Source organism: Siphateles boraxobius, unplaced genomic scaffold (genome assembly GCF_051911475.1).
Source record: "Siphateles boraxobius isolate OS27281-9 unplaced genomic scaffold, OSU_SipBor_1 63, whole genome shotgun sequence".
Classification (NCBI taxonomy): Eukaryota; Metazoa; Chordata; class Actinopteri; order Cypriniformes; family Leuciscidae; genus Siphateles; species Siphateles boraxobius.
This window is the reverse complement of record NW_027509190.1, coordinates 3,538,191-3,565,000: the sequence shown is the minus strand read 5'-3', so window position 1 is coordinate 3,565,000 and position 26,810 is coordinate 3,538,191. Positions and strand designations below refer to the sequence as shown.

Genomic DNA, 26,810 nt, shown 5'->3' with positions numbered 1-26,810 from the left:
TTCCTTTTATAAAGTTTAAGCTAGGCCTCCAGAAGGTTACAAACTAAAGCAGACGAATGCTGTCAACGTAGTCGGCAGGATTCGAACCTGAGCGGGGAGACCCCAATGGATTTCAAGTCCATCGCCTTAACCACTCGGCCACGACTACAAGCTGTCTGAAAGGGGCATGTCGTTTGGTTTGCTGCCTTGCAGCGTCGCTGCCCGAGGCCAGTGTAGATCAGCAAGAACTCAACAACAAAACGTACCGCTCCACAAAAAGAGGCTCGTTCACCCGAACAGGGACTTGAACCCTGGACCCTCAGATTAAAAGTCTGATGCTTTACCGACTGAGCTATCCGGGCTCTTGCTCGAGAAGCGTGCGTGCTGCGTGCGAACGCACAGCAAAATGAATCGTATTGGCGCAGAAAAAAGTGTCCTCCAATGCATTGCGTTTCCTTCTTCGAAGATTCAGAACGGCCGTCAAAACCTCTGGTATGTCAAAATATATTTGCAAATTAGTGAGAATGCAGCCTATTAGACTGATGATAATAGTCATTAAAGGAAAATAATGCTAGGAAAAAGAACAAAAACTCACTGCTACTTGTCTGGAAAGCCTCTTCACACGCTTCAATGCTGTTGACTTGCCGCGCTCTTATCGTTATTGTAAACTTGTGTCAAAGGCGCAGTTGTTTGTAGCAAATAGCAAGCCCGCGGCACTCTAGGTAACAGCCAGCGAGTGTACTGACACCTAGCGATTAGAAAATATACACGCACCATATTCTCTCTGAAACAAGATTCTTCCGAAATCAATAGGAGCGTTTCGTTTTCAGTCTTTTCTCTAGGGGTTCGAACCTGAGAACTCATGCTTTCAAAGAAGGTCCCAGTTTCAATTCACTCGAACATCCAGAGCACATCAAGGACACGCGCCGTGCACAAAAAGAGTAGTTTGAAGGACGGGGTGAGGAGAGGTGGTGACATGGAGCTCAATTTCAATGGCACCCAGAAAACTCACCGGATTCGAACCGGGGTTGCTGCGGCCACAACGCAGAGTACTAACCACTATACGATCACAGCGAGCTACCGGTCTACCCGACATGTCCCAGACTACAAAGGGGCGTTGTCACCTTTAGCTTGTAGACAAAACTGTTTCTTACCAACATAACTCTTTACAAGGGTAATCCTGTAACAGTGACTTTTTTTCCTTTTATAAAGTTTAAGCTAGGCCTCCAGAAGGTTACAAACTAAAGCAGGCGCATGCTGTCAATGCTGGAAAGCATCTTCACATGCTTTTATTGTTACTGTAAACTTGCGTCAAAAGCCATGTTGTTTGGAACAAATAGCAAGCCCACGGCACTCTAGGTAACAGCCAGTGAGTGTACTGACACCTAGCGATTAGAAAATATACAGCGTATAATTAATGTTTTATTATTGTTTTGAAGTTATTTTAGTTATTTGAAAATTACTTATGTTGCCTTTGAAATTAAGGCACAAGAGATGTAATTCTAGTATATAGTGTGAATATATACATTTATTGTGTGAAATTCTAGGAACTCGCTTTAAGAATAAAATTAAAAGGCAGACACGTGAGTGAACTTTAGCAACTGTGGCCCATCCCAAATCGACAGGAATTTTGACAATTACCGCATGATAGTTACCAAATTTGTAAATGATTCAGCAGCAGTAGAAAAAATAACTATGTTTGCTTTCTCACTATTCTACTCTTTCTTGCTTTTTACAGAGGTTAAAAGTAATAAAGGAGAGATTTCCCCTTTAGACTCTCGGTTTGGAGATAGAATTTCACAGAATCTATCTTTGAGACCGACTGCACCTCATCCTACACATAGTTCCACACTACCCCTGCCTGGAAAAGAGCCCACATTCTTTACAAGTAAGTTAATGGTCTTTATACATATACTATTTCAAATGAAGTGACCGAAAAATGTGTTTGGACATTTGTTTGAATGTTCTTGCCTTTTATTACAAAATATCAACCGAAGTGGCATTTAATTTTGGGTTCATGTGCACAATATATGTTGTTACTCTGCTAGGACACCCATGTGGACTTGAAGATGAAGATGAGCTGATTTAATTCATTATTTAGATGTTAGAAGATCTTTAAAGAAGGAGCTGCATTATGACTGGATGATTATAAATGAGTAAATGAATGAAGTAATACTTAAGTCATGCTGTCAGAACTATACTGACTGAATATGAATTTAACAGAATAAATTAGTGACGGAATAATGTTATTTGACTTGTTAGGTGAGCATTGTTCATGAAATACATTTACCAAAGGGTATGCAAATTGCAGACACATTTTCCCTCAGGTGACCGCATATACATTATTATTCAAATATTTGTATCATTTAAATTGCATGTATATTGTCATGTAATCGTATTGTTATCGTGTTGAATGGATTGTGACGATAAGAAACAGTACACCTAACAAGTCAAAGAACATTATTCCGTCACTAATTTATTCTGTTAAATATATGCTTAAAATATATGTTAACAGTGCAGTAAGATGTAATGTGCAGTAGTATGGAGGACCAAACCTGCAATTAAAAATGAATCAATAAATGAATTAATAAATAGATAGATAAATAAATGTGATAATAGGAAAATAAATAAAGGAATAAAAGACTTGATAAAATAAACATGATTCATTTTAATCAAATGTATTTTTGTATATTTTTCCCCTAATTTATAATTTTTTGCTTTTATATTTTAATGTATTTGTATTATTTTTAATTGTATTTATTTATTATTTTATTTATTTGTTTGTTCCATTTATTCTTATATTTATTTATGCATTCATTTATTTGTTTATTTATTTATTCCAATATGTATTTATTTCCAGATTTATTTATTTTAATCTTTATTTATTTTTAATTTTCTGTCTTTAGTTTTATATCTATTCTTACATTTTTTTGATGTGCATGATAATTAGGTTGGTTGGTCTTGCTGACCAAATATAAATATTAATTAACAAATAAATAAAAGCAGAAAATAAATTAAGGGAAATAATACAAAAATTAGTTTGATAAAGAATAAATCATATTTATTTTATCAAGTCGTTTATTCCTTTATTTATTTTCCTATTATCAAATTTATCTTTTTATTTGTTTACATGTTTATTTATTAATTTTTAATTTCTGCGGGTTTGGTCCTCCTATTGTCACGTCCTCGGGTGGATGAAGAAAATGAAGGTAGGCGAAGTTACAAAATAGCAAAGGTTTTATTCCAATAAGTAAATACCCAAACAAACAGAACAGTGTGCTAGTGCACAAACAATAACCAGCAAAGACAAGCGTGAGAGGGGAACTTAAATACACAGATAATGACAAGGGCAACAGGTGACGGTGATGATGATGATGAGGGTGATGAGGCGCAGGTGCAGGTGATGATGACAGGGGATGCTGGGAAGTGTAGTGCAGACAAGGACAGACAGGTGCAGACGAGGACTGTGACATTACTCCCCCCTCCCGGTAGGCATCCTGGAGTCTGTAACGGGAAGGCGGACCGGGTACAGGAGGATGGACTCCAGGATGGACCAGGCGGCCATGGCGGAGCAGGACGTGGGCGTGGCCATGGCGGAGCAGGACTTGGGCGTGGCCATGGCGGAGCAGGACTTGGGCGTGGCCATGGCGGAGCAGGACTTGGGCGTGGCCATGGCGGAGCAGGACTTGGGCGTGGCCATGGCGGAGCAGGACTTGGGCGTGGCCAGGGCGGAGCAGGACTTGGGCGTGGCCAGGGCGGAGCAGGACGTGGGCGTGGCTGAGCAGACGAAACCTCGGGCGTCCAGGGTGGAGCTGTCGGCCCCTCGGGCATCCAGGGCGGTGGGGACCCTTCGGGCGGCCATGGCGGTGAAGACCCTTCGGGCGGCCATGGCGGTGAGGACCCTTCGGGCGGCCACGGCGAGGGCCTATGGCCCCCCCCAAAAAAATTAAAGGGGAGAGTGACAGAGTCATTACCAGTCTCTGGGCTGGACGGAACCAGCGGTGAAGGGGTCTCTGGGCTGGACGGGACCAGCGGTGAAGGGGTCTCTGGGCTGGACGGGACCAGCGGCGAAGGGGTCTCTGGGCTGGACGGGACCAGCGGCGAAGGGGTCTCTGGGCTGGACGGGACCAGCGGCGAAGAGGGCTCAGGGCTGGACGGGACCAGCGGCAAAGGAAGCTCAGGGCTGGACTGGACCAGCGGCAAAGGAAGCTCAGGGCTGGACTGGACCAGCGGCAAAGGAAGCTCAGGGCTGGACTGGACCAGCGGCAAAGGAAGCTCAGGGCTGGACTGGACCAGCGGCAAAGGAAGCTCAGGGCTGGACTGGACCAGCGGCAAAGGAAGCTCAGGGCTGGACTGGACCAGCGGCAAAGGAAGCTCAGGGCTGGACTGGACCAGCGGCAAAGGAAGCTCAGGGCTGGACTGGACCAGCGGCAAAGGAAGCTCAGGGCTGGACTGGACCAGCGGCAAAGGAAGCTCAGGGCTGGACTGGACCAGCGGCAAAGGAAGCTCAGGGCTGGACGGGACCAGCGGCGAAGGAAGCTCAGGGCTGGACGGGACCAGCGGCGAAGGAAGCTCAGGGCTGGACGGGACCAGCGGCGAAGGAAGCTCAGGGCTGGACGGGACCAGCGGCGAAGGAAGCTCAGGGCTGGACGGGACCAGCGGCGAAGGAAGCTCAGGGCTGGACGGGACCAGCGGCGAAGGAAGCTCAGGGCTGGACGGGACCAGCGGCGAAGGAAGCTCAGGGCTGGACGGGACCAGCGGCGAAGGAAGCTCAGGGCTGGACGGGACCAGCGGCGAAGGAAGCTCAGGGCTGGACGGGACCAGCGGCGAAGGAAGCTCAGGGCTGGACGGGACCAGCGGCGAAGGAAGCTCAGGGCTGGGTTCATGGGCTGAAATGAATGTGTGTGCTGCCCACACACACACAACAGCCATGGATCCCACAAGTAGCACTGCGTCATCCAGAGCTGGCTGGACGGTCTCTGGCTGGACGGTCTCTGGCTGGACGGTCTCTGGCTGGACGGTCTCTGGCTGGACGGTCTCTGGCTGGACGGTCTCTGGCTGGACGGTCTCTGGCTGGACGGTCTCTGGCTGGACGGTCTCTGGGACTATGGCCTTCCTGGCAGCACGTGCTGATATAAGTGGGGGATCGGCGATGCAGGAAACCAGTCCTGGACGTCCATATACCGATCCGGTGGCTGGTTTGATGGTGGGCGTGATGGAGATGGCTGGAGACGGTGATTGTGTGGCAATGTCATCCACCTCACCAATGGTGAAGGTTGAGCCACACAACCACAGCACATGATCTAGGTAACTGGCAAAGGTTCCTGGAAAAGCTGCTGCTGGGGCTTGCTGGTACAGATGACTGTCTAAGCCCAACCAAAAGACAGTTTTAAAGACATCATCTGACCAGCTTACCCCAGCAGAGAGTTCCAGGAACTCGGCGATGTAATCCTCTATAGACAATCCATTTTGGAAAGTGGTGAGTAGAGAGTGAGCTGGGTAAACCGGGTAGAGAAGAATTCCCATGCTGACTCCTTGTTGGGCTGGTTATTCTGTCACGTCCTCGGGTGGATGAAGAAGATGAAGGTAGGCGAAGTTACAAAATAGCAAAGGTTTTATTCCAATAAGTAAATACCCAAACAAACAGAACAGTGTGCTAGTGCACAAACAATAACCAGCAAAGACAAGCGTGAGAGGGGAACTTAAATACACAGATAATGACAAGGGCAACAGGTGACGGTGATGATGATGATGAGGGTGATGAGGCGCAGGTGCAGGTGATGATGACAGGGGATGCTGGGAAGTGTAGTGCAGACAAGGACAGACAGGTGCAGACGAGGACTGTGACACCTATAATGTAATTAATATCAGACACACACATATATTACATTTAAATTAGAAACAAATATATATATATATGTGTACAATTTAATGGTATAATTTAACGTTTTTAATTAGTTAACTTGTTAACTTTTTATATATACATATATACATTTTTAAAGCAATTTAAATAATGAATATTAAATAATGCAAATTTAATAAACAGTACGTGCTCTAAGGCTGCATTTATTCAGTTAAGAAACAGTAATATTATGGAATATTATAGCATTGTAAAATAACTCTTTTATGTATATCACTGATGCTTTAGTATTAACTGTCTTATTTCATTTTGTTACTGTAAGTATTTAAATGCTTATGCTGAGACACTAATGAATACATTCTGATTTCAGAACAGCATCATGAAGAAAACAGTGTTCTTCCCAGGGAAAGTCAAAGTGTCTTTCAGGAAAGGCCCGTCGGGCCATTTACGCCGGGACCCATCAGAAGAGGCAAAAAGAATTAAAGACAACCCTTCACTGCAGGACAAGTCAACACCTCAAAGAGAAGATCTGGTCAAGTTGAACGCCCGTTCTCTTGTGTTACATAGAGGAGGGGATGTCTCTGACAAGCAAGAGGTGTTGGGAGAATGCATTCTTCAGTTCGGCAAGTACAAGGGCAAGTCTTTCAAGTTGTTATTAGAGAATGATGTCAGCTATGCTTTGTACCTGTCCGATAAGGTTGAGGAAGAAGAACAGGCTGGGCAGTGCAACCCAGAGGGTCCATGCAAGGATAGCCTCATTTCCTTTCTTGAGTATTCAAGAAGCTTCAAGGAAATTGAAGATCTTAAACAGTATCTGTCTCAAAGGCCAGATCCAGTGCCAGTTTTGACAGAGGATGACAATACTGTTGGATTTGGATCCAGAGCACAAGACACTTGGAGGAAGATTTGGGATACCAGGGCAGACGGAAATGCTTTCTTTATAATGAGGCAGAAGTGTGTGCCAGGCAGCAAAATGTACAATTTGCAGCAGTATCTTTTAAAACAGCAGCAAAAACAGATGACCAAAAACACTCCTCCGATGCCCTCACCATCAGCTTCCGCTGCAAGATGAAGGGGGTGGATTGGAATCCACTGCTGCTTCAATGTATATGTAATGATTGATTATAATTAAGGTATTAATCAATATTTTTCCTTCTAAATATCAAATGAATTGAATGACTTCTCTGGAGATTTTACTTTATTTATATAAGTTACCAGTGTGATTACTGAAATGTTCTTTTCATGTATTCTTTAATGTCTGTATTTGATATCTGAATGCAGTGCTTGCTTATTTAACACAGCTTCCAGAAATGAAATAGGGACTTGTTTTGTGTTTGAGAAAGGTCTTCAATGTGTTTAAACATATAGGGGTCATTGAAGCCAATCGTTTAAGGGGCCATTTCTTTGTTAAAGCCTTTCTTTCCAGTTAGACTAAAGTTTAGCTATCCTTGAGAGAAAGAAGGTTACCCTTAATAACAAACTATCATTTAGATGGAAGTGAATCAATCAAAACTAACTTTAGCTGGAAAAAACATTTTTCAAGAGCCACTATAAAACCAAACCAATCTCTGTTACCTTAAATTATATCTTTATCTCTGTAAAGCTGCTTTGAAACAATCTACATTGTTAAAAGCGCTATATAAATGAGGATGACTTGACTTGACTTGACTTGTATTGTGTTTGAGAAAGGTCTTCAATGTGTTAAAACATATAGGGGTCATTGAAGCCAATCGTTTAAGGGGCCATTTCTTTGTTAAAGCCTTTCTTTCCAGTTAGACTAAAGTTTAGCTATCCTTGAGAGAAAGAACGCATTATCTTGATGTTTTGAGAGGACTCTCCTGTTTATAGTGAGAGCCTGGCCAAATCCAACCTTGGAAAAGCTGTGTGTCGGTGTGTGTGTGTTAGTCTTCTTGGTTACAGGTTAAGGAACCACTGGCATTATTGGAGATTGACTGAGTTGTTGTTCTGGACATGCTGGCGCCCAGCAACCCAAATCTGCGACCTGGAAGGTCATGACGTGCCTAACTTCAGCTGCGTAATCGATGGAGATATGCTTCAGTCTATCTGTATATGTGTGGAAAATTACTGTGTTTATCTATTTCATAGCCAATGAGAATCATTCATCCTGTAAGCAATGACGTAGCTTAGACCTTGGAAATCGTATAACTGCTGTGATCTTTGTAACTGTAAGCGGGGCGGCCTACGAACTCCTGTGCGAGTATTGAAGCTGACTTCTGCTGATGAAACTGCAAACTATCTTCAGTAAATATTTTCTTTAATTTTTTATAATTCTGACTCTGGGTCTTCATTCTTCATATCTGGTTCTGGGTCTTTAACTGTATACCCCTTACAGTTTGGTGGAGGATGCGGCGGGCAATCATTCCGTGGTGACATCTCTGGCAAATCAACACACAAGGTAGTAAGCTTTTATTAATTGTTAGGGCTGTCAGACTGGAAGAGATTTTGAAGGAGAGCGGGAGAGCCTTCACTCCGATGAGGCGAGTGGAGGAGTAAGTAGCCTTCACTCCGATGAGGCGAGTGAAGGAGTAAGTTGTAGGCCTACTGCTGAGAGGATAAGAAGTCGCTGAGAGCGTCGTTAAGGGTAACGGCAGCAGACAGCGCAAGCGAAGCGTGCTCTGTGTGGGCCCCGCTGGGCATTAATGGTGTAGCACCACCCCAGCAGAGTACGTCCCTGGACGGGAGGTCCAGTGGCACCGTAAACCTGCTCAATCTCTTCCATCTCAGATAGGGGATCCCCGAATTTAGTGAATCAGGCAGTTAGGGATACCAACAAAAATAGGGTTGTTTGCCAGGGATGCATCAGGAACGATCCCGAGAGAGAAAAAAAAAAGAAAAAAAAAGTTGTGACCCAAATTGGCATGGACCAGTATATGTAACTGTGATTTTGGAGTATACTCTGCAGTTTCATCACGGAGAAGCCAAGCTGTGTTGTTCAAAGATCGCCGCCTCCATTTCTGCAATGACTTCAGGTGAGTTTGAACTGTTATTAAGATATGGCAGACAAACTGAGTAACTTGATCAGTAACCTGAACAGTCCTGAAACTAATAGTGAGACAGAAAAGAGCGAACGCTGTAAGCAGCTGTGCTCTGAAGCCCTCACTTCAGAGAAATTTGCAGAAATTATTAAGTAAATGGTTGTCTTGATAAGTTTTGCTTCTGTTTGGAAATTTAAACAACAACTTGACTGGCTACAAACAAACAAAGAAACTGAAAAATTAAAATGTTGAGCCTTGTATTGCTTACGATGATTACAAAAAGCAAGTATATTAAATTATGGGTCGAAGATCATTTCCTTGGACAAGTGTGACTAAAGTTAAACAGACACTTTGTGAAAACAACTTAGAATATTTTGCAGCTTATGACAATTAATGTTCTGCCAATAATAATGATGAAGATTATGATTGGGCTATTATGATTAAATCAGCCACTGCTGGACTGTAAAAGAATACAGAGAACTGCTTATCAGCTCGGTTTGGATTCCTGAATGGGACACACTGCTTCAAGGGTGTGCAGTAAGTTGGAGCCGAGAGTGTTTTAATGGTGGTCATCAGGACCATTTAATACGTAACTGTAAATGCCCACCGAGAAGGTGTTTAAAATGTGATAAAATGACAACACATTTTTGGTAATAATATTGGTTTGAAAGTAGATCAGTGTTTAAATGACGACAGTGACATTTTTCATCTGAGAAATAAGAGATAAAAAGGTCAAAAGATTGAAGTCTTAAAGTGAATCCTTTTGAAGAAAATATCTATAATAGTAATTTCTATAATAGTAATTTTTATAAGTGAATTGATGAATACAGGTTGATGTAAAATTAATGACTCCAACAGATGTGAGTTGCAAAATATATCAAAGTAACTAAAAGGATGATTGTGTTGTAATTAAACATTTTAAAAAGGTTTTAGATGATATAGAGAGACTAATCTCACAGATGATTTACAATAACTGCAAAAGTATCACAAGCAGAGAGTGCTTGCCTCGTCAAACTTATAGTGTGAATCCTAATTGGAGATTGATAAACTCCAAGAGAAAACTAAAGTCAAATATTAAACTATGGTTGAGAACTTGACAATTAAAATTGAGATTGAGAAATGTGAAACGTTATTGAGAACTAGAATAATTATTTTTATGTAAGAACAAATAAGCAGAAGTAGTAGGCTACTGAATTAACAGTTGCTAAATGTAAAATGTGTAGAAAGGCATCTGATTAAACAAACAGCTTGAAAAGTTGACCATGAAAGAGCTAGAAGCTGATGTTTTGCTTTCAAAAGATAAGTCTGCTATTGGCTGTAATGAAACAGTTCGCTTATCTAAATCTGATGTGTGCTGTGGCTGAAACAGCCAGTGCGACAGAGACTCAATCTGAATGGAAATTTGTAATGTCTAGATTCCCTGACGTGGGCAAAAGACAACTGTAAAACTATGTTTATTTGAAAACACATGTAATTTCTGGCAAAGATGCCTTAAGCTGGGATAGAGTTAAAAGATGGTAGATAAAAGTTTGATGTTAGAAGTATATGAGAGAGCAGTGTACCAGTCTTGAATGCCTCTCTCTCATTCAATGTCAGCTAAAAGCTGTTATCTGAGCCTGTGTCATAAGTGATAATAAGCTATTTAAAGTAAAGCACAGTGTTTCAGTTGAAAACCATAGACACAGAGATGTTAAAAGAAATCATTACCATTCAGAGGGCAATTTGTATTTAAATGTTAAAAATGTTAAAAGTAAAACTGAATTACTTTAAAGAAGTCTTTAAAATAATACAGACCTTAAACGATAGAGGTGACATTTTGATTAGCGTATTTTAGGACCAGTAACAACTTTGTCTCATTTAGTCTCCACCATTCAGGACCGATGGCTCCGGCTACAGATGAAGTACACTGAATGTACGGCTGTGATCTAAATTCACTGAGTATAGTCTAAGTAGCTAGGTTGCTGCTTTTAAGATAGTTAATGGATTTAAGTGATTAAATACTGTTGTTATTAACCTGTCTCCCTGTGAACACTATTAGGCAATCGGAATGGCTCTGGTGACTCTTGAACGTGCCTTTCCTAAGCTCCAGAAAACAGCTGAGTTCTGTTGAAGAAAACTGATTGTATTGGGAAAGAGCGGTCACCAGTGTGTACGTGTGTACGAGTGGCTACTCAATGACGGGATGATCTTCCTGGCCAGGGGACAGCCTAACGCAGGGGGTCACGAACATTGGGCACCTCCGGATGGAGGTGTTATTTGTGAGAAAGGTATGAGAGTTGAGCGCTGATTACTGGAGGCCACCGGGGTCAGCAGAGCATTGAGAAGTGAGATGCGCTGTGAGGTTAAAATTAATGTTACGGCAGTCTGACCCAGAAATGTGAGTTCCTCTATACCACTCACCAGAAACCGCATTGATTGTATGGCTTGTTTTTCATTGTGACAAGTGTCTGCAACTATGCCAGGGGACGACACCCTGAAGAGAAGAAAATTAAAGATAAATAGCTAACGGGAGTGGGCTTTCAGGAGCCAGCTGATTCCATGAGTTGATTGCCATTATTTGCTGCGGAGACAGTAACAAAACTTAATTATATGAGGGACATGATGTTGGTTGCCATATGGGCAAGTAAAATGTATAGAAGAGTTAATGTTGAGCTAATATGTCTATAACATAGTTTTAACTCCTGAAGGTCGTTAGGCATGGTGGTGGCTAAAGATGAAGACAGGCTTTTGTAGGTTTGAGAAGAGTCTGGATAACAAAGGTGAATGGTAAAAGGTTAATGTAATAAATTTAATATTACATTTTGTCTAAATTACAGTCTTAGGAGGCTGTTGAAAAGATTATTTGTTTATGGCGCTTTTCCATTACCAGTACCAGCTCGACTCGGCTCGACTCGCCTCGACTCGGCTCGCTTTTCGCTCCGTTTTCCATTGCAGATAGTACCGCCACAAATAGTACCCGGTAGTCATAGCGAAGCCGCAGGAAACTGCCGTGACGTATTCTTATACGCGACACACATCCGCTACCCACACACACAGGACAATGGGGGAAATCGAGTATATGCTGTTTTTGATCCTCGGGATGTGGCTGTTTCTCACAGCAAGAAGACAAACGTTGTTTCATGAGAGGCTGAGGGCAGAAAAACGAAACACTGCTGAAAAAAACAGGAGAGTTTGGGAATTACTACAGAGTTCAGACTACGAGACGAATCCGGTTGTTCAAAGCCGACGCAAGAGGGTAAGTTATGCTAACATAGCTAACGTTTGCATATGTGTAAATACTATACTATATGCAAAGTATTTAATCAACTTTATAGCTACCAGTATTACGTACTAAAATGTGCATGGTTTATGTGTTTCAGATCTGTTTAGCTTTGCAAAGTCGCCGCGGCAAACCGTCTGTTTGGGCTTTCAACCGAGCTACCGAGTGGTGGGATGTTATTGTTCCTGGTTTCACAAACGCGCAGTGGGTTCAGAACTTCAGAATGTCGGAAGAAACATTCATATATTTGTACAACAAACTGCGTCCAGTGATGGAGAGACAAGGTCCTTCAAGGTGTTGTAGATGGAAAAGGACTGTTCTGGAACGTGTTTGCAGGACTGCCTGGCAGCTTGCATGATGCTCGTGTTTTAAGACTGTCCACATTGTGGGAGTTGGCCAGCCGTGGCAACCACTTTCCAGCTTACACCAGGAATATTTGTGGGGTGAATGTTGCCTACTACATCCTGGGAGATTCTGCCTATCCCCTGCAGAACTGGCTCCTAAAGCCATTCACTGACACTGGACGGCTGACAGTAGAACAGCAGATCTACAACAAGAAAATATGTCGAGCACGGGTAGTGGTTGAAAACGCTTTTGGTAGACTGAAGGGAAGGTGGCGCTGCCTCATGAAAAGAAATGACTGTGATGTTACAATCGTGAAATCTATGATTCTTACTTGCTGTGCTTTGCATAACCTTTGTGAGAGTCATGGAGAGGACTATGACGATGACTGGGATGCACCTGCAGCAGCAGAGCCTGTGGTGCCAGTGGCACAGGGTGTTGAGGAGGAGGGCAGACATGTACGGGAGGGTCTGATGCGTTATTTTAATTGCTAAATAAATACATTATCATTAAATATGTTGTCTCTACTGTTTTTCATTAAAGGTTATCACAGTATAAAATCTGAAAATACTTGTTTAAACCCTTGTAAAAAGGCAAACCATCCAAAAAATACATAATGATCTGGATGATCATACGATCTGGATGAGCTCACAGATACTGTAACATCATATATAAGTTTCTGTGAGGATACATGCATTCCTACCAGGACATTCTTATCATTTACTAATGATAAACCATGGTTTACTGGGAAACTCAAACACCTTCGTCATGCCAAAGAGGATGCTTACAGAAGTGGGGATAAAATCTTGTATAACCAGGCCAGAAACAGACTGACAAAGGAGATCAGAGTTGCTAAAAGGAACTACTCTGAAAAACTGAAAAACCAGTTTTCATCCAACGACCCATTATCAGTCTGGAATGGCCTGAGGAACATCACCAACTACAAGTCACCATCCCCCCGATCTGTGGACAATCAACACCTGGCTGACGATTTAAATTCATTTTATTGCAGGTTTGAAAAGCCCTCATTCACACCACACACCGGCTCTAACCTGCACTTCACACATTCACCATCACCTCCTGCAATCCCACTCCCCCCTCCTGCCATCCAACCTGAGCTTAAGGTCTGTGTGGAGGACGTGAGCCGAGTCTTCAAAAAACAGAAGACTAGGAAAGCCTCAGGCCCAGACGGCATCTCATCTGCTTGTTTAAAAGCCTGTGCTGACCAACTGGCCCCGGTCTTCACACAGATCTTCAATAGATCATTGGAGCAGTGTGAAGTTCCCTGCTGCTTCAAACGCTCCACTATCATTCCTGTCCCCAAAAAAACCAAAATCACTGGACTTAATGACTACAGACCTGTCGCTCTCACGTCTGTGGTCATGAAGTCGTTTGAAAGACTGGTGTTGGCCCACCTGAAGGACATCACTGGACCCCTGCTGGATCCCTTTCAGTTTGCTTACAGAGCAAACAGGTCTGTGGATGATGCAGTCAACATGGGACTGCATTATATCCTGCAACATCTCGACAGACCTGGGACTTATGCAAGGATCCTCTTTGTGGACTTCAGTTCTGCCTTCAATACCATCATGCCTGATCTTCTCACAGCCAAACTGACCCAGCTCTCCATACCATCCTCGATCTGTCAGTGGATCTCCAGCTTCCTGACGGACCGGCAGCAGCGAGTGAGACTGGGGAAACACACATCCAGGACTCTCACCACCAGCACTGGCGCCCCTCAAGGGTGCGTTCTCTCCCCACTGCTCTTCTCCCTGTACACTAATGACTGCACTTCTAAAGACCCCACTGTCAAGCTCCTGAAATTTGCCGACGACACCACTGTCATCGGTCTCATCCGGAACGGTGACGAGTCTGCTTACAGACTGGAGGTTGAACAGCTGGCTGTCTGGTGCAGTTACAACAACCTTGAGCTGAACACGCTCAAAACAGTGGAGATGATCGTGGACTTCAGGAGGAACAGCCCAGCACTCCCCCCACTCACCATCATGAACAGCACTGTGGAAGCAGTGGAGTCATTCAGGTTCCTGGGCACTATCATCTCTCAGGACCTGAAGTGGGACAATCACATTGACTCCATTGTAAAAAAAGCCCAACAGAGACTGTACTTCCTTCGCCAGCTGAGGAAGTTCAACTTGCCACAGGAGCTGCTGATTCAGTTCTACTCAGCCGTCATCGAGTCTGTCTTATGCACTTCCATCACTGTCTGGTTTGGTTCAGCTACCAAATTAGACATCAGGAGACTACAACGGACAGTCCGGACAGCGGAGAGGATCATTGGTGCCCCCCTGCCATCCCTCCAGGACCTGTACTCTTCCAGAGTGAGGAAGAGAGCAGGTAAAATCATCACTGACTCCACTCACCCTGGACACCACCTGTTTGAACTGTTACCGTCAAGACGGAGACTCAGATCACTGGCCACAAGAACATCTCGGCACAGGAACAGTTTCTTCCTACAGGCCATTTCCCTTCTGAACAGTTAACACACCTCCCAAGGCATATGCCTTTAAGTGCAATACTCCCACTGTTTAGTGCAATATCCTACAACTCAGGTGATACTTATACTAAGTGATACTTAGTATTATGTTTCATGTTTCTTGTTGTATTTGTATATGTCCACTGGAAGCCTCAGCACCAAAACAAATTCCTTGTGTGTGCAAGCACACTTGGCAATAAAGCTCTTTCTGATTCTGATTCTGATTCTGAAAAAAGACACTGTTTGTAATAAGTTTCAAAAAGGTTTTATTTAAACACGCATACAAATAGAAAAAAATATAATATTAATATAAATTCACACATCCAACTATATACATATGTTACATGTAGTGCAAACATTAAATTAAAATAAACAAAGGGGTTTCAGTCCAGGGGCGGTGGAACAGCATCCCGCCGGTTCAGTGCCTGGACAAGCTGGCTCAGGGTTCCCAGAAAGGCCTGGTTGAAGGACGACATTGCAGCCATCTCCTCTCTCCTTAAAGCCGCTTCTAGTTCTCGGGCATGTGCTGCATCATCGAGTGCCATCTGTAAATGGCGCTCCCGCTGTGCCCGGTTCAATTCCAGCTGCTCGACATCCGATGTCTGCATCTCCCTCAGGACAGTCAGATGCTCCTGTTCCCTCTTTCGTTTCCTCCGTCCTGGCCAAAAAAATAATTACAATGAATGAGTTATAAAGAAAAACGGACAAGTCACGTTTCATTCAAAGGTTGTGTGTGTTGTAAATTGTTCACATGTATTATCATTACAGCTTCTACATAAAAAAAGACAAGCCCACAACTTACTATTACTTATATAGTATATAACGACTTAACATCTGAGTAAATGTATTTAATGTATTTATTAAACATCTATTTTAGTAAATGTCAACTTTAAAATACCATGTGTACAGTATAGGTGTACGTCTGGAAAGTTATAAAAATACTGAACAGGTTTATTAATGAATCCTGCATTCCCATAACTGGGAATGCTTCCTGTTGTTATTCAAGTACGTTTACGTTATATTAATGAGTTATTGATACGATTAATGATATATTAAAAAGTGTGTACAGATTCACAGACAACAGGCTAGAAGAGTTTACTTTTTCTCCAATTATACTAACCGGTTGCCGGTGTCGACGCTGCTGCGGGTCTCGGTGTCGACGCTGCTGATCTTGTTGGTGTCGATGGTGCCGCTGGTTCCGGTGCCGACGTGGCATCAGTGGGAGTCACTGAACCATTCTCGCTCGTCGAAAAGGAATCTAGATAGAAAGATCATACAAAAGTCAACACAATACGAAAATAGCAATGGCAGATAGTTAGCGGTAGCAGCAATTGTTATCTGCGACACAAGTTTACAGTCTTCGATGTTATAAGTGAGCTTCAGCTTTTCAAAAGCCAGCCTACAGAAAACAAAACTCTCAAGCAGAGTGCGCCTACATGATTAATGTAATGTAAATTTTAAACACTTACCATCCTCCAACAGCGACTCCAACAAACTGGTGGCCGAGTCAAGTCCACCCTCCCTCCCGTTGCTCGGTGGTCTATGGCCGTAGATACCGTCCATCTGTTCGTACCACTTCCAGCTTTTTCGGTTTGAACCACTGCGGCCGTTGTGGTCCTTTACAGCTCTGTAGTCACTTTTCAGTTTTTTTAACTTTTCCCTACATTGCTGGAAAGTCCTGTTGTAGCCATGTGGGGACAGCAGTTCGGAGATTTCTTGATAAACTTTTTCGTTCCTCGTTGCCCCATCTAGCTCTCGCTGGATCCTTTCTTCGGCAACCAAACATAGGAAAGTCTGCACCTCCTCGTTTGACCACGGCGTATTCTTCCGAGTTGCCATAATAGTAAGTTTAGAATATCTGGGCAAACTATTTAAAAATGGCGGGGTTATTCTCTGGTTATTCTGGATACTCCGTCTGCCGCGTGCAATGATGACGCAGTGAATAGTGACGATTCTCTCTGACCAATCAGCAGTCGGCATTGTATTACGTCACATTTTAGTATCGCCTTAGCTCGCTTAGAACCTCGCCGGAGGTGGTACGAAAAAAAGTACCCGAAAGCAGGTACAGGTACAACTTTTACACAGTGGAAAACCAAACAAAGGCGAGTCGAGTCGAGCCGAGCCGAGCCAAGGCGAGCTGGTACTGTGTAGTGGAAAAGCGCCATTAGAGAGAGAGAGACTGTCTGAGTGGAGGCAGGGATGGTAACTGTGTCTGTCTTTCTGTTATCGGCCTGCTAGAGCAAGCTGAAGCAAAATAGTGATAATGAACCAAAATCCAGCTGACTTTTCTAAGATCAACTGAATAATGAACAGACATGCTTTGAAACTGGTTAAGAGACCATGTAAAATTAGGTAAAAGCTACAGTAAAATGTGAAGTTTAAAATCTTACTTAAAATTTAAATCTTTTTAGAGATGATATAATGAAAAGCGAACATTAAAAATGAACAGTTAAAATATGTGTCTAATATGTGTGTGTGTGATGGTGACTGCACTCTATGTCTTGTATTTGTTAGTTTGGGGTACTATTATTTCCTGATTTTGAGGATATTGTGTCATTAACCTCTTGTTTTTTAATATGGTGCCTGGTAGGTCAGGTCAATAAGTTCATGCAATTTTTTTAAGTGCCAGGTCCAAACAAAGAGAGTTTCAGTTCATCTGCACCTGCCAGCTGCTAAAGTATTGCAAAAATTATTGCTGACCGCAGAACAGGGCTTCCGGTCTACATCCAACAGTCTTGCGTTGGTGGTATAGTGGTGAGCATAGCTGCCTTCCAAGCAGTTGACCCGGGTTCGATTCCCGGCCAACGTATCAAATTTGTAAATTAAAGACCTTGATTACGAGCATTCTTGCTATGGGTTCGATTCCTGGGTCTGTCCATTCTTGCTGTATGCGTTGATTCCCGGCCAACGCATTGCATTTTTCTCAACCTGTCTTTAAAACAGTCGTCCGAGGCCCCTTGCCAACTTCTCCTGCAACTCGTTTGCTGGAGCAAAACATTTGTTAAGGTCTTTTGGCAGCAGTACAGGACTGGATCTCCCCGTCGGGGAATCGAACCCCAGTCTCCGCGTGACAGGCGGAGATACTTTCCACTATACTAACAAAGAGTTGCAGAGACAGGTAGTTGTATCCGATCAGCACGGCTTCCAGGAACAGCGTCATGCGTCATTTTAGCTCAACGCTTCACAGAAGCCAGTGAATCCAAAAAATAATCTAATACCGTTTAAATATGAAGTGTCTGTATAAAAAGTGTTACATTATTAAATTAGAGACCCTTTTTTTTAATATGGTGCCTGGTAGGTCAGGTCAATAAGTTCATGCAATTTTTTTAAGTGCCAGGTCCAAACAAAGAGAGTTTCAGTTCATCTGCACCTGCCAGCTGCTAAAGTATTGCGAAAATTATTGCTGACCGCAGAACAGGGCTTCAGGTCTACATCCAACAGTCTTGCGTTGGTGGTATAGTGGTGAGCATAGCTGCCTTCCAAGCAGTTGACCCAGGATCGATTGCTGGCCAACGCATCACATTTGTAAATTAAAGACCTTGATTACGAGCATTCTTGCTATGGGTTCGATTCCTGGGTCTGTCCATTCTTGCTGTATGGGTTCGATTCCCGGCCAACGCATTGCATTTTTCTCAAGCTGTCTTTAAAACAGTCGTCCGGGCCCCTTGCCAACTTCCCTGTAACTTGTTTGCTGGAGCAAAACATTTGTTAAGGTCTTTTGGCAGCAGTAAAGGACTGAATCTCCCCGTCGGGGAATCGAACCCCAGTCTCCGTGTGACAGGCGGAGATACTTTCCACTATACTAACAAGGAGTTGCAGAGACAGGTAGTTGTATCCGATCAGCGCGGCTTGCAGGAACGGCGTCATGCGTCATTTTAGCTCAACGCTTCACAGAAGCCAGTGAATGCAAAAAATAATCTAATACCGTTTAAATATGAAGTGTCTGTATAAAACGTGTTACATTATTAAATTAGAGACCTTGTTTTTTAATATGGTGCCTGGTAGGTCAGGTCAATAAGTTCATGCAATTTTTTTAAGTGCCAGGTCCAAACAAAGAGAGTTTCAGTTCATCTGCACCTGCCAGCTGCTAAAGTATTGCGAAAATTATTGCTGACCGCAGAACAGGGCTTCCAGTCTACATCCAACAGTCTTGCGTTGGTGGTATAGTGGTCAGCATAGCTGCCTTCCAAGCAGTTGACCCGGGTTCGATTCCCGGCCATCGTATCACATTTGTAAATTAAAGACCTTGATTACGAGCATTCTTGCTATGGGTTCGATTCCTGGGTCTGTCCATTCTTGCTGTATGCGTTCGATTCCCGGCCAACGCATTGCATTTTTCTCAAGCTGTCTTTAAAACAGTCATCCGAGGCCCCTTGCCAACTTCTCCTGCAACTTGTTTGCTGGAGCAAAACATTTGTTAAGGTCTTTTGGCAGCAGTACAGGACTGGATCTCCCCGTCGGGGAATCGAACCCCAGTCTCCGCGTGACTGGCGGAGGTACTTTCCACTATACTAACAAAGAGTTGCAGAGACAGGTAGTTGTATCCGATCAGCGCGGCTTCCAGGAACGGCGTCATGCGTCATTTTAGCTCAACGCTTCACAGAAGCCAGTGAATCCAAAAAATAATCTAATACCGTTTAAATATGAAGTGTCTGTATAAAACGTGTTACATTATTAAATTAGAGACCCTTTTTTTTTAATATGGTGTTGTAGGATTACAAATTTTATTTAAATATTTAATTTAGATTTCCAATACAAAAGTATTTTATATTGAGAAAGTTTATAAATGATGAGACCAGGAAATCTCTGCAAACGGTAGGGGTTCCCAGCAGGATATTCCTGACTGTCCCATCTCAGTGCGAGAAGGCTAGGCTTTTCCTGTTCTCATTGTTTTACCGGGTGAAGAGTCATGCTGAGCAAGTTTGAACACCTGCTATTTTATTACTGAGACCATTTGTCTTGGAGTTCTTATCTCAGTGCGAGAAGTCCTGCACCGTTCTGTTCTCATGTTTCAACTCATTTACATGCTTTGTTCCTCACAATGTAATCCCTCCCCCTTGAAATGTATATAAACTACAATGTAAAGTTCCCTTAGTTAGACGATGTTGGAATGACTGCAGCTACCGACAAACAATAAAGAACTTCTGCTTGGAAAACTTCTACTGTCTCCTGGTCTGAGCTTCTAACTTTTCTACAAAGAAAAAGATCACTACAGTGCCTGGTAGGTCAGGTCAATAAGTTCATGCAATTTTTTTAAGTGCCAGGTCCAAACAAAGAGAGTTTCAGTTCATCTGCACCTGCCAGCTGCTAATGTATTGCGAAAATTCTTGCTGACGGCACAACTGGGCTTCCAGTCTACGTTCAAAGGCCTGCGTTGGTGGTATAGTGGTGAGCATAGCTGCCTTCCAAGCAGTTGACCTGGGTTCGATTCCCGGCCAACACATCACATTTGTAAATTAAAGACCTTGATTTCGAGCATTCTTGCTATGGGTTCGATTCCTGGATCGATCCATTCTTGCTGTATGGGTTCGATTCCCGGCCAACGCATTCCATTTTTCTCAAGCTGTCTTTAAAACAGTCGTCAGGGCCCCTTGCCAACTTCCCTGTAACTTGTTTGCTGGAGCAAAACTTTTGTTAAGGTCTTTTGGCAGCAGTAAAGGACTGAATCTCCCCGTCGGGGAATCGAACCCCAGTCTCCGCATGACAGGCGGAGATACTTTCCACTATACTAACAAGGAGTTGCAGAGACAGGTAGTTGTATCCGATCAGCGCGGCTTGCAGGAACGGCGTCATGCGTCATTTTAGCTCAACGCTTCACAGAAGCCAGTGAATCCAAAAAATAATCTAATACCGTTTAAATATGAAGTGTCTGTATAAAACGTGTTACATTATTAAATTAGAGACCTTGTTTTTTAATATGGTGCCTGGTAGGTCAGGTCAATAAGTTCATGCAATTTTTTAAGTGCCAGGTCCAAACAAAGAGAGTTTCAGTTCATCTGCACCTGCCAGCTGCTAATGTATTGCGAAAATTCTTGCTGACGGCACAACTGGGCTTCCAGTCTACGTTCAAAGGCCTGCGTTGGTGGTATAGTGGTGAGCATAGCTGCCTTCCAAGCAGTTGACCTGGGTTCGATTCCCGGCCAACGCATCACATTTGTAAATTAAAGACCTTGATTACGAGCATTCTTGCTATGGGTTCGATTCCTGGATCGATCCATTCTTGCTGTATGGGTTCGATTCCCGGCCAACGCATTCCATTTTTCTCAAGCTGTCTTTAAAACAGTCGTCAGGGCCCCTTGCCAACTTCCCTGTAACTTGTTTGCTGGAGCAAAACTTTTGTTAAGGTCTTTTGGCAGCAGTAAAGGACTGAATCTCCCCGTCGGGGAATCGAACCCCAGTCTCCGCATGACAGGCGGAGATACTTTCCACTATACTAACAAGGAGTTGCAGAGACAGGTAGTTGTATCCGATCAGCGCGGCTTGCAGGAACGGCGTCATGCGTCATTTTAGCTCAACGCTTCACAGAAGCCAGTGAATCCAAAAAATAATCTAATACCGTTTAAATATGAAGTGTCTGTATAAAAAGTGTTACATTATTAAATTAGAGACTCTTTTTTTTAATATGGTGCCTGGTAGGTCAGGTCAATAAGTTCATGCAATTTTTTTAAGTGCCAGGTCCAAACAAAGAGAGTTTCAGTTCATCTGCACCTGCCAGCTGCTAAAGTATTGCGAAAATTATTGCTGACCCCCAGTCTCCGTGTGACAGGCGGAGATACTTTCCACTATACTAACAAGGAGTTGCAGAGACAGGTAGTTGTATCCGATCAGCGCGGCTTGCAGGAACGGCGTCATGCGTCATTTTAGCTCAACGCTTCACAGAAGCCAGTGAATGCAAAAAATAATCTAATACCGTTTAAATATGAAGTGTCTGTATAAAACGTGTTACATTATTAAATTAGAGACCTTGTTTTTTAATATGGTGCCTGGTAGGTCAGGTCAATAAGTTCATGCAATTTTTTTAAGTGCCAGGTCCAAACAAAGAGAGTTTCAGTTCATCTGCACCTGCCAGCTGCTAAAGTATTGCGAAAATTATTGCTGACCGCAGAACAGGGCTTCCAGTCTGCAACCAACAGTCTTGCGTTGGTGGTATAGTGGTGAGCATAGCTGCCTTCCAAGCAGTTGACCCGGGTTCGATTCCCGGCCATCGCATCACATTTGTAAATTAAAGACCTTGATTACGAGCATTCTTGCTATGGGTTCGATTCCTGGGTCTGTCCATTCTTGCTGTATGCGTTCGATTCCCGGCCAACGCATTGCATTTTTCTCAAGCTGTCTTTAAAACAGTCGTCCGAGGCCCCTTGCCAACTTCTCCTGCAACTTGTTTGCTGGAGCAAAACATTTGTTAAGGTCTTTTGGCAGCAGTACAGGACTGGATCTCCCCGTCGGGGAATCGAACCCCAGTCTCCGCGTGACAGGCGGAGGTATTTTCCACTATACTAACAAAGAGTTGCAGAGACAGGTAGTTGTATCCGATCAGCGCGGCTTCCAGGAACAGCGTCATGCGTCATTTTAGCTCAACGCTTCACAGAAGTCAGTGAATCCAAAAAATAATCTAATACCGTTTAAATATGAAGTGTCTGTATAAAACGTGTTACATTATTAAATTAGAGACCCTTTTTTTTAATATGGTGCCTGGTAGGTCAGGTCAATAAGTTCATGCAATTTTTTTAAGTGCCAGGTCCAAACAAAGAGAGTTTCAATTCATCTGCACCTGCCAGCTGCTAATATATTGCGAACATTCTTGCTGACCGCACAAGAGGGCTTCCAGTCTACATCCAACAGTCTTGTGTTGGTGGTATAGTGGTGAGCATAGCTGCCTTAAAAGCAGTTGACCCGGGTTCGATTCCTGGACAACGCATCACATTTGTAAATTAAAGACCTTGATTACGAGCATTCTTGCTATGGGTTTGATTCGTGGGTCTGTCCATGCTTGCTGTATGCGTTCGATTCCCGGCCAACGCATTGCATTTTTCTCAAGCTGTCTTTAAAACAGTCGTCGGTGGCCCCTTGCCAACTTCTCCTGTAACTTGTTTGCTGGAGCAAAACATTTGTTAAGGTCTTTTGGCAGCAGTAAAGGACTGGATCTCCCCGTCGGGGAATCGAACCCCGGTCTTGCGCGTGACAGGCAGAGATACTTTCCACTATACTAACGAGGAGTTGCAGAGACAGGTAGTTGTATCCGATCAGCGCGGCTGATCGGATACAAATACCATATTAGTTGTATCCGATGATCGACACCATATTTTTAATATGGTGTTGTAGGATTACAAATTTTATTTAAATGTTTAATTTAGATTTCCAATAAAATAGTATTTTATATTGAGAAAGTTTATAAATTATGAGACCAGGAAATCTCTGCAAACGGTAGGGGTTCCCAGCAGGATATTCCTGACTGTCCCATCTCAGTGCGAGAAGGCTAGGCTTTTCCTGTTCTCATTGTTTTACCGGGTGAAGAGGCATGCTGAGCAAGTTTGAACACCTGCCATTTTATTACTGAGACCATTTGTCTTGGAGTTCTTATCTCAGTGCGAGAAGTCCTGCACCGTTCTGTTCTCATGTTTCAGCTCATTTACATGCTTTGTTCCTCACAATGTAATCCCTCCCCCTTGAAATGTATATAAACTACAATGTAAAGTTCCCTTAGTTAGACGATGTTGGAATGACTGCAGCTACCGACAAGCAATAAAAAACTTCTGCTTGGAAAACTTCCACCGTCTCCTGGTCTGAGCTTCTAACTTTTCTACGAAGAAAAAGATCACTACATTGCCTGGTAGGTCAGGTCAATAAGTTCATGCAATTTTTTTAAGTGCCAGGTCCAAACAAAGAGAGTTTCAGTTAATCTGCACCTGCCAGCTGCTAATGTATTGCGAAAATTCTTGCTGACCACACAATACGGCTTCCAGCCTACATTCATCAGTCTTGCCTTGGTGGTATAGTGGTGAGCATCGCTGCCTTCCAAGCAGTTGATCTGGGTTTGATTCCCGGCCAACGCATCACTTTTGTAAATTAAAGACCTTGATTACGAGCATTCTTGCTATGGGTTCGATTCCTGGGTCTGTCCATTCTTGCTGTATGGGTTCGATCCCCGGCCAATGCATTGCATTTTTCTCAAGCTGTCTTTAAAACAGTCGTCCGGGGCCCCTTGCCAACTTCTCCTGTAACTTGTTTGCTGGAGCAAAACTTTTGTTAAGGTCTTTTGGCAGCAGTAAATGACTGTATCTCCCCGTCGGGGAATCGAACCACGGTCTTCCGCGTGACAGGCGGAGATACTTTCCACTATACTAACGAGGAGTTGCAGAGACAGGTAGTTGTCCCCGATCAGCGCGACTTCCACGAACGGCGTCATGCGTCATTTTAGCTCAACGCTTCACAGAAGCCAGTGAATCCAAAAAAAAATCTAATACCTTTTAAATATGAAGTGTCTGTATAAAAGGTGTTACATTATTAAATTAGAGACCTTGTTTTTTAATATGGTGCCTGGTAGGTCAGGTCAATAAGTTCATGCATTTTTTTTAAGTGCCAGGTCCAAACAAAGAGAGTTTCAGTTCATCTGCACCTGCCAGCTGCTAATGTATTGCGAAAATTCTTGCTGACCGCGCAAGAGGGCTTCCAGCCTACATCCGACAGTCTTGCGTTGGTGGTATTGTGGTGAGCATAGCTGCCTTCCAAGCAGGTGACCGGGTTCGATTCCCGGCCAACGCATCACATTTGTAAATTAAAGACCTTGATTACGAGCATTCTTGCTATGGGTTCGATTCCTGGGTCTGTCCATTCTTGCTGTATGGGTTCGTTTCCCGGCCAACGCATTGCATTTTTCTCAAGCTGTCTTTAAAACAGTCGTCCGGGCCCCTTGCCAACTTCCCTGTAACTTGTTTGCTGGAGCAAAACTTTTGTTAAGGTCTTTTGGCAGCAGTAAAGGACTGAATCTCCCCGTCGGGGAATCGAACCCCAGTCTCCGCGTGACAGGCGGAGATACTTTCCACTATACTAACAAGGAGTTGCAGAGACAGGTAGTTGTATCCGATCAGCGCGGCTTGCAGGAACGGCGTCATGCGTCATTTTAGCTCAACGCTTCACAGAAGCCAGTGAATGCAAAAAATAATCTAATACCGTTTAAATATGAAGTGTCTGTATAAAACGTGTTACATTATTAAATTAGAGACCTTGTTTTTTAATATGGTGCCTGGTAGGTCAGGTCAATAAGTTCATGCAATTTTTTTAAGTGCCAGGTCCAAACAAAGAGAGTTTCAGTTCATCTGCACCTGCCAGCTGCTAAAGTATTGCGAAAATTATTGCTGACCACAGAACAGGGCTTCCAGTCTACATCCAACAGTCTTGCGTTGGTGGTATAGTGGTGAGCATAGCTGCCTTCCAAGCAGTTGACCCGGGTTCGATTCCTGGCCAACGCATCACATTTGTAAATTAAAGACCTTGATTACGAGCATTCTTGCTATGGGTTCGATTCCTGGGGCAGTCCATTCTTGCTGTATGCGATCGATTCCCGGCCAACGCATTGCATTTTTCTCAAGCTGTCTTTAATACAGTCGTCCGAGGCCCCTTGCCAACTTCTCCTGTAACTTGTTTGCTGCAGCAAAACATTTGTTAAGGTCTTTTGGCAGCAGTAAAGGACTGGATCTCCCCGTCGGGGAATCGAACCCCGGTCTTCCGCATGACAGGCGGAGATACATTCCACTATACTAACGAGGAGTTGCAGAGACAGGTAGTTGTATCCGATCAGCGCGGCTTACAGGAACGGCATCATGCGTAATTTTAGCTCAACGCTTCACAGAAGGCAGTGAATCCAAAAAAGAATCTAATACCGTTTAAATATGAAGTGTCTGTATAAAACGTGTTACATTATTAAATAGAGACCTTGTTTTTTAATATGGTGTTGTAGGATTACAAATTTTATTTAAATGTTTAATTTAGATTTCCAATACAATAGTATTTTATATTGAGAAAGTTTATAAATGATGAGACCAGGAAATCCCTGCAAACGGTAGGGGTTCCCAGCAGGATATTCCTGACTGTCCCATCTCAGTACGAGAAGGCTAGGCTTTTCCTGTTCTCATTGTTTTACCGGGTGAAGAGGCATGCTGAGCAAGTTTGAACACCTGCCATTTTATTACTGAGACCATTTGTCTTGGAGTTCTTATCTCAGTGCGAGAAGTCCTGCACCGTTCTGTTCTCATGTTTCAGCTCATTTACATGCTTTGTTCCTCACAATGTAATCCCTCCCCCTTGAAATGTATATAAACTACAATGTAAAGTTCCCTTAGTTAGACGATGTTGGAATGACTGCAGCTACCGACAAGCAATAAAGAACTTCTGCTTGGAAAACTTCCACCGTCTCCTGGTCTGAGCTTCTAACTTTTCTACAAAGAAAAAGATCACTACATTGCCTGGTAGGTCAGGTCAATAAGTTCATGCAATTTTATTAAGTGCCAGGTCCAAACAAAGAGAGTTTCAGTTAATCTGCACCTGCCAGCTGCTAAAGTATTGCGAAAATTCTTGCTGACCGCACAATACGGCTTCCAGCCTACATCCATCAGTCTTGCGTTGGTAGTATAGTGGTGAGCATAGCTGCCTTCCAAGCAGTTGACCTGTGTTTGATTCCCGGCCAACGCATCACTTTTGTAAATTAAAGACCTTGATTACGAGCATTCTTGCTATGGGTTCGATTCCTGGGTCTGTCCATTCTTGCTGTATGGGTTCGATCCCCGGCCAATGCATTGCATTTTTCTCAAGCTGTCTTTAAAACAGTCGTCCGGGCCCCTTGCCAACTTCTCCTGTAACTTGTTTGCTGGAGCAAAACTTTTG

The 26,810-nt window shown here is 43.4% G+C and overlaps 9 non-coding genes across 9 annotated transcripts; 6 read left to right on the top strand and 3 right to left on the bottom strand.

The window, feature by feature from the left end:
• Window positions 1–66: 66 nt before the first annotated feature.
• On the bottom strand, window positions 67–148 carry trnas-uga (transfer RNA serine (anticodon UGA)). Its single transcript has one exon. It is a non-coding gene; the product is annotated as a tRNA-Ser (tRNA).
• A 120-nt stretch (window positions 149–268) lies between these two features.
• Window positions 269–341, bottom strand: trnak-uuu (transfer RNA lysine (anticodon UUU)). The gene has a single exon. It is a non-coding gene; the product is annotated as a tRNA-Lys (tRNA).
• A 17,326-nt stretch (window positions 342–17,667) lies between these two features.
• Window positions 17,668–17,739, top strand: trnag-ucc (transfer RNA glycine (anticodon UCC)). The gene has a single exon. It is a non-coding gene; the product is annotated as a tRNA-Gly (tRNA).
• A 1,343-nt stretch (window positions 17,740–19,082) lies between these two features.
• trnag-ucc (transfer RNA glycine (anticodon UCC)) lies at window positions 19,083–19,154 on the top strand. Its single transcript has one exon. It is a non-coding gene; the product is annotated as a tRNA-Gly (tRNA).
• Window positions 19,155–20,301: 1,147 nt separating this feature from the next.
• trnag-ucc (transfer RNA glycine (anticodon UCC)) lies at window positions 20,302–20,373 on the top strand. Its single transcript has one exon. It is a non-coding gene; the product is annotated as a tRNA-Gly (tRNA).
• Window positions 20,374–21,006: 633 nt separating this feature from the next.
• trnag-ucc (transfer RNA glycine (anticodon UCC)) lies at window positions 21,007–21,078 on the top strand. The gene has a single exon. It is a non-coding gene; the product is annotated as a tRNA-Gly (tRNA).
• Window positions 21,079–22,067: 989 nt separating this feature from the next.
• On the top strand, window positions 22,068–22,139 carry trnag-ucc (transfer RNA glycine (anticodon UCC)). Its single transcript has one exon. It is a non-coding gene; the product is annotated as a tRNA-Gly (tRNA).
• Window positions 22,140–25,327: 3,188 nt separating this feature from the next.
• trnag-ucc (transfer RNA glycine (anticodon UCC)) lies at window positions 25,328–25,399 on the top strand. The gene has a single exon. It is a non-coding gene; the product is annotated as a tRNA-Gly (tRNA).
• Window positions 25,400–25,625: 226 nt separating this feature from the next.
• Window positions 25,626–25,697, bottom strand: trnad-guc (transfer RNA aspartic acid (anticodon GUC)). The gene has a single exon. It is a non-coding gene; the product is annotated as a tRNA-Asp (tRNA).
• Between the last annotated feature and the right edge of the window lie 1,113 nt (window positions 25,698–26,810).